This window comes from Salvia splendens, chromosome 9 (assembly GCF_004379255.2).
Source record: "Salvia splendens isolate huo1 chromosome 9, SspV2, whole genome shotgun sequence".
NCBI classification, from domain to species: domain Eukaryota; kingdom Viridiplantae; phylum Streptophyta; class Magnoliopsida; order Lamiales; family Lamiaceae; genus Salvia; species Salvia splendens.
This window is the reverse complement of record NC_056040.1, coordinates 15,655,057-15,670,607: the sequence shown is the minus strand read 5'-3', so window position 1 is coordinate 15,670,607 and position 15,551 is coordinate 15,655,057. Positions and strand designations below refer to the sequence as shown.

Below are 15,551 nucleotides of genomic sequence, written 5' to 3'. Positions count from 1 at the left end.
GGAGATCTCGTCTTGAGAAACAACGAAGTAAGCCGAGCAGAAAAGCTGGGCAAACTCGAACCCACATGGGAAGGTCCATATCGGGTGTCAGAAGTCCTCGGCAAAGGGTCTTACAAATTGACTCACGTGTCAGGAGAACAAGTACCCCGAACATGGCACGTTTCCAACCTTAAGAAGTTCCATTTGTAAGAGACAGTCCGGTCAGTCAGTCTTGTGTCTAGTTCGGTCCTAGAGGTATGTGCTTTCTTTGTTTTTTTTTTACTTGTTCTTTGTGCTTGTTTTATAAAAGTTTAAAATCTTGTTCGTCCTTTTTATTTGTCTATGTGCGTTTTGTCTGTCTATGTGCGTGTCGTCTCTTACAAATGTTACTGAGGTATCTTGTTCTTCGAAGGCTGATCCCCTTTTTAGAACATGTATAAGCCAACGATTGTGAGTCCAAGCTTCTAAGGAGGATACAAGACCACAATTCAGCTTAAGAAATAAGCAGTTCGTCTGAAACGAACTGCAACAAAGGGAAAGTCCGATCCACGCGATAAAACTCGCCGAATTAGGACAAGGGAAAGTCCGATCCCCAAATTAGGACAAGGGAAAGTCCGATCCGAGCGATAAAACTCGCCAAATTAGGACACAAGCTTAGTCCGGTCAAAGAAATTTACTTCATAAGACCAAAGACGAGTCCGGTCAAAGAAGTTTACTTCATAAGACCAAAGACGAGTCCGGTCAAAGAAGTTTATTTCATAAGACCGAGGACCAAGTCCGGTCAAAGAAGTTTACTTCATAAGACCAAAGACGAGTCCGGTCAAAGAAGCTTACTTCATAAGACCGAGGACGAGTCCGGTCAAAGAAGTTTACTTCATAAGACCGAGGACGAGCACGATGAAATTTTTTCGCTGAGCTGTAAATACGCAGTGATAGAAGCGAAATGAAAATTTCATTTATTAAATCTTGTTCGGCATATAATTCTGCTGCCCTACGAGAAGGCGTTACGCCATTACAAAGGACTATTCTACTGTCCCTGGTTGCTAAAGTTGAGCCATCTATTCACAAAATCCTCGTGAAGCCGAGTTCGGTCATTCCGGGCAGCTGAAGAATAAGCAGGTCGACGAGATGCTCTAATCGACCTACCGCCTCTTCCCTGAGCCCGGGAAGCTCTGGCACCTCGGCGGCGAAGAGTCTCTTCACGAAGCATTTGTTGATCTTGCTCACTCATGATCACAGCTCCTCTACGAACTTCAGTCCGTCCTCGTCTTGACGTTTCCGGTTGCTCCTGAGTCCGTTCTCGTCTTGACGTTTCCGGTTGCTCCTGAGTTCGTTGCTGACTTGGAGTAGGGTTTTGAGCAAGTGAATCAGAGGTTTGAGCTGGAGTGCGAGCATCTGTTGGCGGGAAATGCCTAAGGAATCTCTCGATTGAGGGACGCCGGGAAAGAATGATGTCATACCGAGAAGCCCAGCGCCGCAATGATTTCACGACTTGTTGGCAAGCCGAGCTCTCCAGCGCATTGTTCCTCCGGAGTACATGATATTCCTCCCACAGTTCGTCAACTCGTTCCTGAACTTCAGAGATGGTCATTCCCCCGCGCCTGCAGATGAAATCCTCATACGCAGTCCTCTCAGCGACGGCAGTATTCAGTTCGGCCTCCAGATCCTTCTTTTCGGACTCTAAGTCCTTATTGTCGGCCTCCAGCTTCACTAAACAAGCCAAGAGTTCGTCATTCTTTATCTGGTCAGCTATGGCTTTTTTCTCAGCTTTGTCTAAAGCGGAAGAGTACAGCCGCTTCCAGTGAAGTACCTCCAGCTCCTTAAGAGTTAAGAATACAAAGCAGCCTATGTCAGTTCGGCATTTCAGTTTACTGAGCAGGTAGTAAACCACAACAGGAGTAAAAGAGAGTACGAAAAGCTATACGAAGACACAAGTGCAGAAAGAAGAATTTTTTCATTCATAAGAAAAAATTTTTTTACACAAGGAGGGCTTCAAGGCCATTTTACAACAAGGAAGAAACTAAACTAAGAGAAGGGAGACGAAATCATACTCCGCCAGCTTCGTCTCCGGCTCCTCGGTGAGGTTCAGCTTCCTTCTCCTTGTCTGCCTCAGCTTCAGCCTCGGCCTCCCTGCTCCCCCCAGCCTGCTCGGTGCCCCCATCACCGATCAGCAGCACCTCTTGCTCGGCCTGCCTGTCTCCGGTCTGCTGATCAAGCTGCTCGGTCTCACCCTCTCCGTGGAAAATTGGAGCGGGTGAAACTGGCCCTAAGGAGGCAAAGATAGCCTCCATATTCTCGTCCCGGTCAGCTCGGCAACTACGAACTCGGTCAGCAGAAAGCAAGACCGAGGACGAAGCAAGCTCCTCAAGGAGCGGCAGACTCTGGAGACGAGCTGCTATCTCTCGACCGTACAGCGGCAGGACGACTTCGGGCCCCTGCTCGGCATTATCGGTCATCAGTTTCAGCAGATCACCGACAAAGGCCGAAAATTGATTGCTCAGAAAGAGTTTCTCCGCGAAAGCACGGAGAACCTCCCCTTGGGCAACCACGGCGGCAGCATCCCTCCGTTTCGTCTGCTCTCGCTGGATGACGAGCTGGTTTTTGGCAAACTGGGCTTCATCCTGGGCCGAGATCCTAGCAGCTCTGGCCTTTTCAAAGTCTGCCTTAGCCTGTTCGGCCTGGTGACGAGCAGCCGCCAACTTCCTCTGCATCTCAGCATAATCGTTGGACGCTTTGGAGAGTTCAACGGCGACGAGCTTGGAGAGCATATCGTTCCTCTGAAAATGGAAAAAGGAAAAAGTCAACCGAGGGGCCACAAAAAATACAGAAAAAAAGCAAGGCCAGAAAATCAAGAAGAGAATTCACCTCGGCGAAGTCCGTGGGCCATAAAAATGGCTCACAGATATGTTCCGAAGGAGGCGCCAAGACCACGTCTTTCTCTGGCGCTCTTGGGGGCTTCTGGGTCTTCCCCTTCCCCTTTGCCGAAGTGGACTCCGGCTTTTTTGGATCCGAAGAAGAGGTCTTTTGCCTCTTCGGATTCTTCTCGGCATCAGGCGCCGAGCTGGTAGCCTTCTGTTTCTCCGGCTCCTTAAGCTCGGAGGATTTGCGGCTAATCTTATTTAGCAAGTTCACTGCCAAAAAGCAAGAAAACAAGGTTAGTTTTCGCCACAAAAGCAGTAAGGCACAAAAAAGAAGTCCTCACCCTCAGTCTCTTCGTCCGAAGACGAGGAGTCGAACACGAAGTCGCCCTTGACGAGCTCAGACTCCAGGTACTGCTTCCTAATCATAGGAATCTTATTGAGCTCGCCCTCGAGCTCGTTCAACGGTTCTAACCGAGGATGAGGGATCACGGACTTCGGCCCTCTCCAGGGAAAGCCCGGAGCCGCTGTCCTATTATAAAAAAAGAAGCGATGTTGCCACTTTGGCCACTTGGTTTTGCAGAAGCCCCTAAAGGGCTGTAAAGGGATCAAGTAAAACCAAGATCCCTTCCTCTTAAACTGGAAGAAATTAAGGATTGCCCTCAGAGACAGATCCTTATCTAGCCTACGCAGTTCGGCAGCAAAGGCCGATAAGTGCCTCCAAGAGTTCGGAGTCACCTGACCTAAAGGGAGTTGAAAAAAATCTAGCAGCTCTACAAAGGCAGGGGGAAGAGGGAAACGAAGCCCGCATTCCAAGCCGGCTTCATAAACGGTGGCGTAACCCTCCGGCGGCGAGTCAGCCCTATGAAGGTCGTCGGGAATCGCAACCTTCCCCCCAGGAAAAAAATATTTTTCGTGTAAGGATATCACAGTATCCTTACTCAAGATGCTGTGAAAATACTCTACGGTCTTCTCCCCGGATTCTTTCCGGCTAGAAGACCCCTTATCCCCTTTCCTACCGCTACCTGACTCAGAAGAAGAAGAAGAAGACATAGTTCTTACTCTTTGAAAGTCTGAAGAAATTCTGAAGAAATTCTTGAAAGCGGAAGGAAATTTTTACGCAAAAGAGAGAGAATGCAGAAGAAGCAATAGCAAAAGTGTTCAAATGATGAAGAAAGGACGTATTTATCAGATTCGGAGAAGATTTCAAAATCATCGCACCGTTTCGAATCCCACCTTTTCAGGATTCAACGGCCGGATTTTACTGTCGCATTTAATGCAGTCACGCGCAAGGCACGTCCCCTAACGTCAGCCTCCCCCGTACCTTTATCCAGAATGCCGAAGTGACTCGCTTCGCTGAAGTGATTCACTTCGCTTTTCGGGGGGGGGGGGGTAGTGATGGGGTACGTACTAAACAAGCCCAATAGCAGTGGCGGCCCATCAGCCCAAAGCCCAAGGAAGAGTATCAGTTCGGCATTACCAAAGAGTTCGGCCCTAGCCTACAGCTCGGTAAAAGCCGACCAATCAGTTCGGCATTACCAAAGAGTTCGGCCCCAGCCTACAGCTCGGTAAAAGCCGACCAATCAAGCTCTACTCTCAGATCGGCAAAAGCTGCTCGGCAATAGTTCAGCAGTTCGGTCTCAGTATTCGACCGAACTGGGAGATAGTGGACTCATGCAGAACCTCCACGACCTCCACTACACGATCTATTTAGTGGTGGACCCATGCAGGATCTCATGACCTCCACGACATCCACGATCTAATTAGTGATGATGTAAGCCACGACCTAATTAGTGATGATGTAAGCCACGACCTAGCTAGTGGTGATGCAAGCCACGATCTTAGTTCAATGTATAAATAGAACTTAGATCAGATAGGAGAAAAGGCTCTCTAGACATCAAAGATCATATAGCAAGTCTGTATTTGTAAGCTGTAAACCAGATCAAGCAATACAATCTTGCCCTCCTTTCTTCCCGTGGACGTAGATTTACTTCAGTAAATCGAACCACGTAATTCCTTGTGTCGTGATCTATATTCATTACCTGCATTTACTACCATCAAAAATTCGCCCAACCATCAGAATCAAATTTCATTTTGAGTTTCAAAAAATTGACTTATTTCTCCACAACATGTTTCCAAATTCCAATAATAGTCATCCATATTGAAGTTTCTTGCCGTGTAAGTCAAGAGTATTGCGTAAATGGTTATGACAAAAGTAATCAATCTATAATAATTACTACAAATATAGCATGTTATAAAATTTTATTACTAAGTGCTAATTAACGTCGTACAATATGACAGTGTACTAAAAATCCTTCTTAATCTAACCTATCGATTAACTAATAGCACAAAGCTATGAGCCAAGTAGATTACCATGCATATTGTCCGCTCAACACTTCGAACACGAATCTCCCAGTTAAGATGAACTTGCTCATAAATCTAGCACAAAACACTTCAATCGATGAGCTACATAAGTTTTTTTGTACAAATAGCAAACATGGAGTACTATTTTAGATCGAATTTTTTAGTTCTCTGGTACAGACTAAAGTTTTTCTTAAATAGGAATCGAAATCGAACCAATATCGATAATTTTGGTTATCAACTAATCGAAAACTAGCCTAATTTGATTTGATTATCAATTATATAACAATTAATTAACTAAATATTCATCCTTAAATATATTTACACAATTTATTTGGACACGATACAATTGGCTATAATATATGTACACCCTTACTACATCGGCTATAAAAAAATATAGTTTAATTGTGGAAGACCCGTGTTTTAATGTAAAATTAATAAAATATTAAAGAATTAGAAAAAATATTTAAAGTGATGCTAGTGGAAATTTTGACTCTCTTAATGGAGAGAATAACTTACTAAAATTGATGTACGAAACTAATTTTAATAGATACTATAATAAATGTTGCACTTAATAAAGAGCTTTGTAGGGTTAAATACTAGCCAGGTAGATCGAAATATCACGTTCTGTATTTATTTATTAAAATCATGCGTCACCTATATTCCCTTTAATTTATTTAGATCCATTCATAGTCAACATATGTAAGCCATTTCTTTTCAACTAAATTTCAAACTACTAATATAATAAAGAATTGATTGGAATTAATTTCTCTGTTAGACCTTCATTTTCATTATATTTAATTTAATTTAATTTAATTTAATTTAATTTAATTTAATTTAATTTAATTTGTTCCATTCCGAATTCAATTCTTTTGGTCCACGAATTAATGCAAATCAATTTCAAGTTTCCGACTCTTCGATTCATTCAAAAATAAAATATGCATTTTGCTAAGTAGTTTGTCTTTCCGTCCCTTAAAAGGCCAATACAAACTTTTCTGTGGAGCTATGTATAATGAATTCGATCTACGATACATCGATATACGTCACTACTTTATGCAATCAAACCTCTTTATTGGATTGTGAATACACCATTTAAAATAATTTCAATTCAATCTAATGAATCCTATGATACACCATTTTAAGAGAGATTGAAATAATATGGTTAATCTTGTAGATTAAAGAAATATAGAATGTTCGAACACTTAGTTCTTGTGAATATTTCAATAAATACAATAATAGAGTGTAGTAAGGAAGAGAGAAATAATGGTGTTATAAGTTGGATTAAAGTTTGGGATCTTGGACCTTCTCCAATAAGATGAAGACAATCCAAAAGGCTACTTTCATGAAAACAAATCTAATGTCTCTACTAGACTAATAACAACTAATAACACAACAACTGGTAAAGCATATATGAACACTTAATCTTAGCTTAATAAAAGATTGAATGCAACAACCACAAGGAACTTTAACAAATCTTCAAAGAAGAAGAAGAAGGGTGCTCTTTTGAATGTTTACAAAATGGTCAGAGTTGCTCTCACAACCCTAATATGAGTATTTATACTAATGAAAGAAAAGTAGTTCAAAAGTTACAAAAAGAGAGTAAAACCATGCATCTGTCAAAGCCAGCGGGTCGCTGAGTGAGTACCCAGTCACTCGCTGGGAAGCTCCTGCCCCATTCGTACATTCCAGCTGACCACTAATTATGCATTTAGCGACTCACTGGGAAGGTTTTGTCCTCCGGTGCAGTTTTAGCGGGTTGCTGGTTGTGTACCCAACAACTCGCTAAAATGGTGCTCCTCCCTATTGTGTTATTCGCCATTGTCCGTCGGCTGGCTCCCACTTGATTTTAAGCACAAATATGAGAAAATTCTTTTTTTTTTTAATCTAGGGAACTTTAATCATTCCATAAAAGGGATAGTTTTTTTTAATTCTCACAAAGTGAGTGCGCATGTCCGTCATGCGTCTCTATAAGACGCATGTGACTTATGCGTCACTTAAAAAAACACGTTTTTTTAAAGACGCATGAGTCTCATGCGTTTTTATGAGAGACGCATGTAGCTCATGCGTCTCTTAACGAAATAAATCACCCCAATATAGAACAAAACAGAACGCGCGCGAGAGAGACGCATGAGCTACATGCGTCTCTTGTAAAAACGCGTGAGCTACATGCGTCTTTCAAAAAAAACTTGTTTTTTTAAGCGATGCATAAGTCACATGCGTCATATAGAGACGCATGACGGACATGCGTTTCAATAACAGAGACGCATGACGGACATGCGTCACACCCTTTGTGGGAATTAAAAAAAACTACCCCTTTCATGGAATGATTAAAGTTCCCTAGAACAAAAAAGAATTTTCTCCATAAATCTCGGCCATGCTTAAGGCATTGTCCAAAACACAAGTTGTTTCTTCCATGCTTAAGGCATCTTGCATCCTCCGGGTTATAGCTCTCGTCCGCGGCCTATGGAGGTCCTTGACCGAGTTCTCCATATGATGCTTGTTAGCTAAATTTGCATCATGCTTCCTCCATCTTCCAACAAATGTCCAATTTTTGTTGTTGCGAATTTTAATAAATTGTTGTATATAAGAAATTGAGGGAAAAGTTAATGGAATATGAATCATATATTTATTGATTTTATAATATATATGTAAGTGAAATGAGTTAATAAAATGTGAGATCACTTGCCAAAAATAATAAAAGTGAGATGTGAATAGAGAAAAAAATACTAATATATTTAATGGCAGATGTGGGAGTAAAAGTTATGGTATTAGTATTTAGTTCTATAGATAAAGAACTATGGTTCTTAGTGAAATATATCAATAAGATGTATAGCCTTCCTATTAATTGAATCTCCAAACTAGAAATCAAATCTCTGTACAAAATCCATATGTTTGCACTTGGAATGTGATCAATTAGAGCGTCCACTATAAGGTGGACGCGGCTATAGCCGCGAGCGGGGCGGAAGCGGGGCGGTAGGCGCGGCGATTATAGTGGAGGGGGTGTCCGCCGCGAGGGTGGACGCGGCGGGTGGGGGGGAGGGCGGCGGACGAGGCTTCGCCGCGAGTGGGGCGAGGACGCGGCGTGTAGTGTATAGGCGCGGCTATAGCCGCGGCTATTATAGTGGCGGAAATCCGCCGCGGCTATAGCCGCATTGTTTGAATTTTTTTTTTTCGTTTTTCATATCTATAAATACCACTCTCCCTCCCCCCCACTCCCATTTTCACAACATCCATACACCCACTTTCTACAAAAACACTCTCTACAAAATGCACCGAGGAGACGACGAAGGCGGTAGCGGCAGCCGGGGATCTGGTGGCGGTAGGGGCAGAGGCCCTAGGGGCGGAGGCGGCAGTCGTGGCACCGGCAACGTCGGTGGACACTCGGGCAGCTCCCCCGGCATTGCGAGTAGCGAGGGCAGTGGCGCCGGCGGTAGCGGTGATCAGCCCGAGGGGTCCAGCCGCGGCAAGCCATACAGCAAAGACGAGAGCATTGCCGTGGCGAAGGCGTGGGATGCTATCACTTCGGACCCCGTGGTGGGTACCGATCAGGAGTCGGAGTGCTTTTGGAGGCGCGTCATGATGGCATACGAGGAATTGAAGCCCGACGGCGCCGAGAAGCGCGACCCAGAACAGATCCGAAAAAAGTTCGGTAGGATACTGCGGGCTACCAAGCTGTTCGCGTCCATATACGAGAACAACCTTCGCCACGCCGAGAGTGGTAGAAGCGCAGAAGATGTGAAGACCCTGTCGGAGGGCCAATACCGCAAGACGGGCCAGCCGAAGTTCACCTTGTGGGAGGAGTATCTTGTCCTCGCGGATTGTCCGAAATTCAGGTCGATCGTGGCGAACGAGGTGGAAACAGCCGGTGGCCCGAAGCGCACAAGGCACAACCTTGCCGGGGAATACAGCAGTGGGAGCGGCTCGCACGAGTTCGAGCAGTCCGACGAGCAAGTCGAAGAGCCAACCGCGACTCACATTAGGCGACGACGGCCCATGGGACAACAGGCCTCTATCCGCAGAGCCAGAGGAGGTAGAAGTGCTTCCCGCCAAACGACGGCCGCGTCCGGATCGCGCATCCCCCAGTCTGCCCCAATCCCACAGCCCACGGTGCAACCCCACGAGGTATTGGCCAATAGCATAGACGTAACGTTGATGCAACAACTGCAAGACGTATGCAGGTCATACGCAGGGGAAACTGACCCGTACGTCAGGAACGTCTACAAGAGGCTCATCAATCGGCTTGAGAGTCGACTGGGGTTGGTTGATAATGCGCTTGGGGATACCGCGGCCGGCAGCAGCGAGAGAGGAGGAGGATGAGAAGAAGAAGAAGAAGAAGAAGAAGAGGAAGACGAGGAAGCCGACTCCGACACCGAGTAGACCGACACCGAGTAGACGGTGCCGGAGTTTTGTAGTTGTATTTTATTTTCATTATTCGTTGTATAATTTTACCGGTTTGCAATACAACGAATATTTGACCTAATTACCTCGTATTCTAGTTATTTACACTGCGATTATTTAAATTACACTTGATTGAAACTAAAAAATATTTAAAAATGAAAATTGATTATAAAATTTTGGGGCTATTGGAGTTGTCCACTATAGTGGCGGAAATAGAATTTTGGGGCTATGGACAACAAAATTAGGGCTATGGACAAAAACTGGGGTGGGGCTATTGGGCGTGTCCGCCTTAGAGTGGACACTCTTATAGTACTTTAGATTCATCGAAAACATGAACCATAAGTACATTTTCATTTTTATATTGTTTATATTTAATATGTAATCAGTGTGTGTAGCATTAATTGGTTCCTACGAATTTTCCAAAAAGTATAGAATAATGTCAACTTTTTACAAAAATTTTTTTGTTCGACTGCAGTTGTACCGAACATGCTTTTGGTGTGGTCCGGCCAATCCTGCTCGATCGAGTTTACAGATTAAGACCGAAAGTCTCCTAATAAAGGGTGGGGTCCATGATTTTAAGGTCACTACAGCTCCGCTCTGCCAACTACGCTGTGACTAGTTGGCTTTGCAGGTAATTTTTTGATATAACTAAATAAAAGATTGAACCTCACTAATTAACGTTATAAATGTTTAATCTATGCCATAAAATGCATCACACTCCAATCATAATCTCTATGTTCTAGAAATTATCATTAATATTCGCTTTGCTCAGATATTGTGTGGCCGTGTGGGTATATCGTAAATACTCTAATTATAGAGTTCTAATATCCAATATTTCGGGCCATTGTTATAGTGGGCCATTTGCTAAAGCCCAACCCATTAAATAATATTCATAAATTAGAACACGGGTATATGTACAAAGTTTTCACTGATGCTTATTAATTCCTGATTAAATTTTATTAATTCCATCAATTTTTTCATCTCATAATGATTCTACATTTCATTACTTGGATGAACCCATGGCAGCAAATTTGAGAAAACCAAAATAACGTGTCACTATAAAATGAACCAAAATACTTAGAATCTAAGAAATCAATAGGCAAATCTTTCTTCATCATTGACACCCATAATCACAATACTTTTTAGTTTATAATAATAACAAAACCAAAATAATTTAATATAAAATGAACCAAAATACTTCAAGATGATTATAACTAGTATTTCTTCAATACACAATTATATTTGTAATAGTAAAATGAGTTATAATTGAGACGAAAGTTATAAATAAGGAGTGTTTATTTTTATACATAATGAGATTATATAGATTTACTGAAATTTATTAATTCCAACCATTTTTATATTGTCATCGTTTTCTTCAGTATAGTATAGTTTATACCATTGTTTTAGAATCAGCAATAGAGATATTTGGATATATCCATGGCGGCGAGAGGCCTCCTAGCCCCGTTCCACTTTCACTACAAATTCACGGCAGCGCCGCCCGTACCTACCTGCATTTCGTGGCTCCAGAAAACCTCCCTCCGACGCCGCCGCTATGCTCTTTTCTTTTGCAGCCACGGCCGGCCTCCGGAAACGGACATTTCCAACTACAGACTTCAATTCGCCCAAAAAATGGCGATGGCCGGCCTCAATCCAAATCACCGCATCGGTAAGTAGCTATGCCCCTTGCAATTTGCTTATTTTTATCTACCTATTCAATCAATGCGTATTGATTTGGTCGTTTCTGTATTTAATTTAACATGAACTTCCGACGAGCTTACAGTTGTCCGAGTTTTCTCACTTTTTTTTTTCAAAATAATCGTAGTTAGTTTAGAGCACTATTTTGTGCACAAAAGCAGTGTTAGTGATCAATTATATATTTTCAGATTCAAAGGTTTCACTTCTACAAACTTGGAGCTTAGTTTGGTTCAGTGACATGAACATATTACCAGTCGTTATTTTTTTATGTATGTAGTTTTATGCTTCATAAGGCTAGGTTCCTCTGATATTGGTAATATAGTTTTCTTATTGTTTATTGATATAGAGGTTTGACATTTGGCAATTACATGGCAAAAGGATTAGTTTCAGGCTTATTCGATGAACTATACTGTAAATGGCTAAAAGTGCATTCAATGAAAACAGGACTGAACTGATAGTGAATATAACTTCTCCACAAGTCATTATAGAAACATAATATAATATAGTAATATGAAATTAATAGAAAGGAGTGTTTTTGCCATGTTTATGGAGGTCATACATCAGTAACCCTGGTGCCCTTAGTTATTTGAAGTTCGAACACCAAAGTTAGCACTTAGCACGTGACAAAGTTGAAAAATTAGAGGATCGGTGCTATGTATGTGTTCTCTTTATAAAGTTTTGGGGTGGACGTAGAACTGCATAAGAATCTTGAGGAATACTGTTCGCCTTATTCATTATGGTTCACTGAAATTTATGTGGCTTTGTTTTTGCTGTATCATAGGGCTATTGCTCATAAGGTATTTCAATTGTTTCATCCAGCAATTGCTGTGTCTGGCGGTCCTGATAGCATTGCTCTATGTGTATTAACCCTTGATTGGAAATCTGGCAACTCTGATACTGCCAACAAAGGAAGAAGCAACACCATTGATGGCCTCTTAGCAATTGTTGTTGATCATGGGTTGCGAACAGAAAGTGCCGAGGAAGCAGATCTTGTTCGCGGCAGAGTTTTAGATATGGGTAATTCTTTCACTTCGTATGTGGATGTTATGGAATTAGAGAATGAAGCTATAGTTGATGTCATTGGACGATGGATATATAATGCAGACTGTCTTTAGGAATCAAATGTGAAGTTGCTTCCTGTAAATGGTTGGATGGGAAACCCAAGCTCGGTCACTTGCAAGAAGCTGCTTGAGATAAAAGGTGTCTTCTTATTAGCTAAGTTTCCTTGTTTTATTCCTTTCCTGGACATGTAGCAGCAACCCCCTAATGACACAGTTTACTCTAATATATGGTCTGTACTTTCAGGTATGAAATTTTACAGAAGATATGTATGGAGCAGCGGATTGGAGTACTATTGATTGCACATCATGCAGATGACCAGGTTTTCAGCATCTCTTTTTGTTCTTAGTTTACTTTATTAATTGTTTCTTTAACACGACCTTTCAGCTCTCAAATATCAGGCATATAGTCTTACTTATTGACTCATATGTGCCATTAATTGTAAATTGTGAACATTGTTATATAAAAAATGTGACTGACAGATCTTTATGGTCGAGATTACATGTTTGTGACAATCTCGGTTGTTCTATATCTGGCATCTTTTATTTCTGATGAGAAATCTAATCAATTTTTGTTGGACTGAGGTTGCATATTTAACTATCAAGGTGTTTTATAGGAGTACAAGATAACAGTAAACGAAAATAAGAAATTTAGCTCTAAAATTAGTCTAATAACTATTCGTTCAATACAATGTGCCAATTAACACCCTTGTTTTAAGGCGTTGATTTCCTAGCTATGTGATCAGGCACAACAACTTGAGCTAATCTATTAGTATAACACAAAATGTTATTGCGAGCTGAGGTACATGCATGATGCAGGCAGAGCTTTTCATTCTCCGACTATCTAGAAACAGTGGTGTACTTGGGCTTGCAGGCATGGCTTTTAGTTTGCAAAGGTTTTCGGAGTTTCCTGACTTTAATGGAAAAGAATCAAAAGCTCATAGCATGTTATTGGTGAGACCACTTCTAGAGTTTTCAAAAGAAGATATGTATAATGTAAGTCTTCATCTTCTTTGTTGGTGTTATCGAAATAGTCAAACTTGTCTAGTAATTTTATTTGCTGTCTTGTTTACTTTCCGAAATAGCCATAGAATGATTTGTTTTAGTGCTGCAGATATGTCGAGGTGGAAATCAACAATGGGTTGAAGATCCGACGAATAGGAGTCACTTATATGTACGTAACAGGATCCGGGAGTCATTGAGTAACATGTCGTGTAAGTCTTTTACATGTGCTAATCTTTTATCAAAGTAAATAATGATGACACAAGTGTTGTTGTGGAACAAGTCCGATTCTGTTGGTTCAAGTGCTGTGTTAACAAACACCAATTTTCAGTGTTTTGAATTCCAGTGAGTTTCTTATGGTGCTCTATCTTGTGCAGCTGTATTCAAGGCTGAGTTGCAAGCTACTATATCAGCATGTCGAATAACACGATTGCATGTTGAGAGAATCTGTCGGCTCTTGCTGAATAAGGCTGTAACAATCACACCTGTATGCTTCTTGTTTATTTAAGATGCTTTCTGTTTTTATAGATACGACGAAGCTAATTTAATTAAAAATGTTTGTACGGAATTTGGTATATTCTGCTAAAGATAAAACCACCAAGAACTTAATGAAAACATATAGTAATACTAATATGTAATACGAGAAAACCTTGCTTTTTTTGACGACTTGGTTCTCACCCCTCTTTCAACACCAATGCAGCATGGATATGCGGTGATTGATCTAGGAGTTCTCCATTTGATAGAAGCCAAGGACATATACATTGCAAAATGTGTTACTCTAGTGGTGCAGGTATTTGCTAAATAGCATTTCCTCGTTTCATAATTTGACGAAGGTGTGATCCTTTAGTGTTGGCTTAACTCCTAATGCCTTCTCTGTGTTCATTAGTTCATATCACAGAGGCATAGGCCAGTTCGAGGGAATGGATTGAAGTTGCTTCTGAACTACCTTCATACTACCCCGTGCAAGGTTAATGTAAATCTTGCCTTTCATTTCTTAGCATATCACTGTATTATCTCATTTGTTGAGGTTTCTCCTCTCTTTGCTCTAGCAAGGTTCAGATTTTGTGCGGGAAAGTGTAATCACTAATAGATTGTTACTGCATTCCCACAGGCTGCTCTGACTGTAGCTGGTTGTTACCTCTGTCCAGCTCCAGGGTCCAAAGGAACACGCGTTCTGGTATGCTGCTCTTCTGATTCGTTTTCACATACGATTTTGAAGCTATGTAGCCAGAACTGCTTTGAGTCGAGCGAGTTAGAGCAGATTGCACTGAAAATCGAAGAAATTGCAGAAAAATCAATGCCAGACCTTTCTAGTGTTCCATTCTTGGATGCAACATCCTCCGAGGCTGTCCTGACTGAAGCTAAAATACACAGCATTCTTAGCAACTCCTCCTACGAGAGTATTGTTTCTCTGCAGAAGCAAGAAAGTGAAAATTTCAAGGCAGTGACTGAAGCTACCTTTGACCCTACGTCGGGACATAGCATATCATCTCCAAGCAGATTAATTCGTCCTGGGCAAGTAGGGTATTTCATGAACAGATTTCTACTTGAGTGGAATTTGCCGGATGTTTCTGTCGAGAAGCTGGGCGCTGAAGGCCGTTGCTTTTGCAGTTCTTGCATATTTGGAGATGAGATGGTGGCTGAAGTGCGATGCATGGTCGATGCGGATTGGATGTATCTTCATGATCTTTCCAGAACGACGAAAATGGGAGATTCCTCGTCAGAAAATGGCATGGTGAGAATGAATTATGCTAACTTATCAGTTGGTAGAGCACTGGCAACTTTGAAGTCGATTCCAGTCGCAGCGCGACGAGCATTGCCTGTTCTTGTGAATGCCGAGGGAGTTTTATTAAGCATTCCGGTAGGCAACTACCTTTTCCTTGCTTTACCATATTCAAAGATATGCTTGTGTTTTTGTTGTTCGATTCCTATCTCATTACATCATACCGTGCTAACAAGCATGAGATATGTTGTTGTTGCAGAGCATCGGCTTCTCGCAATGCCCCCATGTGAAGGCCTCTGCTGTTTTTAGTCCTAGATTGCCGCTAGGTGGAGGGCATAGCTCGTTTTTGTAGTATCGCGGATACAATACTCTCTCATTGAGTAGAAGTTTTTGCTTTCAGATACAGATCCAAGATTTTTTCTTATGTATGTACTTATATGTGCCTTCACCATGATTTCTGTTGGTTAATTCCAGTAT

General features: G+C 41.8%; 1 pseudogene; it reads left to right on the top strand.

Moving 5' to 3' along the window:
• Window positions 1-10,980: 10,980 nt before the first annotated feature.
• LOC121748815 lies at window positions 10,981-15,522 on the top strand (annotated as a pseudogene).
• The last annotated feature ends 29 nt before the right edge of the window (window positions 15,523-15,551 follow it).